Genomic DNA, 4455 nt, shown 5'->3' on the forward strand with positions numbered 1-4455 from the left:
TTCCCTAACTTGGCTCCCAAAAGGCTGACATACAGTTCCAGGGTAAGGAACTGGGAGAATGTCTCCCTGGAATGAGCAGCCCAGGAATAAAGACCTGGACATGCTGATGCATTTCTGTGGTTGTTTCCCTCAGGGAATGGTTGGAACCCTGTCCAATTATTCTGCAATAAATTCTACAACTCAGTGTGTTTCACTTCCCCACACAGATTTTCTTATTAGGTTTTGGTGCCTCATTCTTTAACATAGACAAATAGGTAAGGATCACCAGATATTGGAGCCAGCAGGTGGTGACTGGCCACAGTTTGAATCCCAGACCCACCAGCTCAAAAATCATGCCAGGCATGTGTGCATGAATGTCTAGAATCCCAGGAGGAGAATGAATTGCAGTGTGACCTTCCATCCTGGGGGGTGATTTCTTGCTTTCCCTCTCACTGTCTCTCTCTGCCTCTCTCCTGCAAACACACATGATCTATGGCAAAACCTTAAAAAAAAAAAAAAGAGATAAAACAGAAACGAAATTGGAAGACACAGTGGTAATAGAGGAATCAGAAAAATTAAGACCAAGTTATGGTTTCAGATAAAAGAAGCAATTACATTCATAAAAAAAGGAGATTTTAAAAAAAAATTTCAGAGAGAAGCAGAGATACAGAGGGAGAGAAAGAGAAGGCACCCCTTAATGAGGTGTGGTCATGCTGCAATCCCTTCATCATTTCTTTTTTTGTAGGGGTTTTGGGTCTGGAGTGTTCCTCATAGGACTGTCACGAGCATTAAATGATTTAGTACAAGCGATGAGTATGTAGTTACCACCACATTATTTTTTTATTTTACAACCACCACACCACCTGCTGGTCCCCATTACTTCACCATTTATGACACAGCAAACTCAGTTTCTTATTTAGTTTATCATATGAACAACATTATTTGATTAATTGCCACTTATTTACTTATTAGCTTCTGAGAAAAAAATTAGTCTGTGTAAACAACAGAAAAAAAAATCATGTTGTGGGCCAGCAGGTGGTACGGTGGTTAAGATGCTAGACTCTCACATGACCAACCATGGTTCAAGACCTGGACCTAGCGGCTTGCATTTTCACTTACCCTTTCTGTCTTTCTCTGGTCAAATTAATAATAATGGAATTAAATAAATAATTTTTAGAAAATCCTGTTGTATAATTCTAAAGTACTTTAAAAGTAAAAATAGTAATAATTCTTTTTTTTTTTTTGGGGGGGAGGGGGTTTTGCTATAGGGGGCATGTGTCCCCACCAGAAAGACAGAAAGAAACAGAGAGAAAACGAGAAATCACCCCCTGGGAGGATGGCCATGCCACAATCCCTTCTTGACCATTCTTCTCTTAGGATCTTGGGCATGCACACACACGGGCCCGGTGTGAGTTTAAGTCATCAGGTCCAGGACCTGAACCACGGTTGACTACATGAGAGTCCAGCGACATAGCCATTACGCCAACTGCTGGTCCCAGTAATTATTTCTAAAAACAATAGGGAGTAGGAAATTCATGAAGCTCGTTGTCAGCAATTTTGATCCCAAAATTTAAAGAATGGTAGATTGGTGGGTGAAATCCAATTATTTTTCAAAAACTTTGTACTTGGTACCTATTTCCATGTGTCAGGCACTGTACTAAGTGGTGGTATTTGGTGTTTTTATAGTTGCATTTAAAAAAAATACAAAAAGGGCTGTTTAAAAAACTTAAAAATTTATGGGGCCGGCAGGTGGCATGGTGGTTAATGGCGCTGGACTCTCACATGGCTGACCATGGTAGTGATTTCTTACTTTCCCTCTCTCTGTCTCCCTATCTCTGTTCTCTGTCTCTCTGGCAAGTGCACACACCCTATCGTAAAAAAAAAAAAAAGTCTAAAAAAAAAAATTATTTTGAGAGAAAATGTAGAAACACCCAGACACCTGGTCTCAAAAGGCAAAGGAGTGAAACTTAGGAGTCAAGGATGAGAGTGAGATTTCTAGTGTAGGTCACCATCCCGTATTTTACCCCACAGTTCTATCTTTAGGCTGCTGACACCCTCTGACATCTCCTCTGATCTGTGAATCACACAGTTCTGTTTTGCCTTAATTTTGGCCCTCAGATGCAGAAGGTTGAATTAATCATACCACTCAGTTTCTAGCACATTATCCTCTTTAGTCTGGGCAAGGTCCTTCATTTGTTTTATTTATTCCCTATTAACCTCATTTCCCACTCACTTCGCCTTCCCTTCCGCTTGGCAAGCATTCTAATCTATTTCATGTAGTTTTATTTCCTCGTATGGTCTTACAAAATAGGTATCTTTGTATGCATGTGTATTTTTTTTTTTTTTGAGAGGTTTTTGCTAAAGGGCGTGTGTGCTTGCCAGTAATATAGAGAGAGACAGAGAGGACAGAAAGTGAGAAATCACCCCCCAGGGGGATGGCCACACTGCAATCCCTTCTCCTCCATTCTCCTCTTGGGATCTTGGGCACGCACGCACATGTACCTGGCGTGAGTTTAAGCCACCAGGTCTGGGATTCAAACTGCAGCCGACTACATGGGAGTTCAGCGACATAGCCATCACACCAACAGCTGGCCTCATGTATTTTTGTTTTTGAAGGACTTTTTTACATGTAAGTTTATGTTGTTTGTCATAAGAACACACACACAATGAAAATAAAAAACTGGAAAAGTAAGTTACATTTCCTACTTGAGTGGATAGTTTCAACAATCAAGCATTTTTTGCAACAACTGTGATAGTCATCTTAATCATGAACTACTCCAAACTTACTGAGATATTGTCAAAGTCCGAAGAGAGTCATAGGGAACGTATTCCTTTTTTGGAGGAGGCTAAGCCCTCAGAATCAGCATAGGAAATAAACATCCGGTGATTCTAGTAGAAAAATGAATGTAGCCAATTTCAGCTCATGCTGAGGCAACTTGTTTTTTCCACTGACTTGTTTGTTGTCAGTCTTCTAAATCAAGAATGTTTAATTATTCTAGTTAAGCCAAGTCTTCCCCAGTAAAAAAAAAAGGGGGGGGGTATCAATAGGGACACCATCAAGAACTCCATTTTCCTGCCCCTCCCCTTCGATGGTGTCTTCCACATCACTTCTTTCACCCTTTCAGTCCTGCTTCCAGAAGCTTCACTTAACTTTTCATCTTTATCTTAAGTGTGTGTGCTGAGTCTTTCAAGACTGGCTACCGCAATATCTGTGTCACCTATATTTCTTATGATGTTCAGGCTCGAATCTATGTCATTTATTCTCATTGAATCAACCTCATCATCACCTGTTTCCTGGATATGACAGGTTGACCAGTTCAGGATGAAATTCAAAAAAATATCGAGTGCTTCACGGATTTGTGTGTCATCCTTGCCCAAGACCCATGGTAATCTTATCTGTATCATTCCAATTTTAGTATGTCTGCTGCTGAAGTGAGCCCCAGCAATGGATTTTAAACCATCTTTGCTGTGTGCTTTGCTCAGAGGAGGAAATACTGCTTTTCTCTGTTGTTATATGGACACTGGCAAGCTCCATAATAGCTATTTATAATTTATAAATAGCTCCGGGCATGTAATCAGTGAGTCTGAACCAATAAGTTCTTCAAAAAGTTCATGAAACATGGAGTCAGCCCCCTTCTCTCTCTGCACACTCCTACCACCCCCTGTGCTTACACCTGTTATGCCATAGGTGTAGGCCTTTGGACTTCTCAGCCACCAGAATCAGCAATTATTGATGCCCCACTGAGTGGAGGTGCATTTGTATGTGTTTGGGGAGTTCTCACACTTCTCCATATGTCATCCTGCCATCTGTATCAAGATAGAACCTTCAAAACTAAATAATAGGTCTCTGTTCCCAGAAAATTCTCTGAAAGAAGCCCAGAAGATTCAGCTGAGCCCTGTTGATGATGATTAAGGCTACTCCACTAAAGGGTACTTCAGATAGCAGAAGTTTTCCATGAACTTCATGCACACAGAAAGGGCAGGCCAGAAGAAGACTGAGTCCGCCATGAGAGTCGAGATCTAGTGATTTCAGAGATAAGGCAATGAAGATGTTCTGCTGAGAATTTACCCTGGTAGAGCCCCTCTATCCTTCCCTCTCTGTCTCTTTGTCTCCATATTTTCATAATTTTTGTTTAAAAAATTTTTTTAAGGTAAAGTTTTTTCTTGGCTCTGAAATCCTCCTTTATCTTGGTAATAATCCCCTCTCCTTTCCCCTTCCCAAGTAGGCACACAGAAAGGGCAGGCCAGAAGAAGACTGAATCCACCATGAGTGCTGAGATCTAGAGACTTTGCGTGCCTCCGCAGTTTTCACTTTTTGTTTTATAAAATTAACAAATAAATAATGTTTTTTGTTTCTGTGCTTGCTTTTTCCATTTTTCTCTCTCTTTTTTTGTCTCTCTGTTTTCTTTTCTTTTGTCTTTTACCTCATTACTTTGCTGCTCAGCCTCCACCCACTGAGCGTCTAGACAGGTCTAA

At 40.7% G+C, this 4455-nt stretch overlaps 1 non-coding gene across 1 annotated transcript; it reads right to left on the reverse strand.

Moving 5' to 3' along the window:
• Positions 1–3312: 3312 nt before the first annotated feature.
• LOC114007551 (U6 spliceosomal RNA) lies at positions 3313–3415 on the reverse strand. Its single transcript, XR_003549158.1, has one exon. It is a non-coding gene; the product is annotated as a U6 spliceosomal RNA (small nuclear RNA).
• Positions 3416–4455: the final 1040 nt, after the last annotated feature.

Source organism: Tupaia chinensis, unplaced genomic scaffold (genome assembly GCF_000334495.1).
Source record: "Tupaia chinensis unplaced genomic scaffold, TupChi_1.0 Scaffold000028_1, whole genome shotgun sequence".
In the NCBI taxonomy this organism is placed as follows: Eukaryota; Metazoa; Chordata; class Mammalia; order Scandentia; family Tupaiidae; genus Tupaia; species Tupaia belangeri.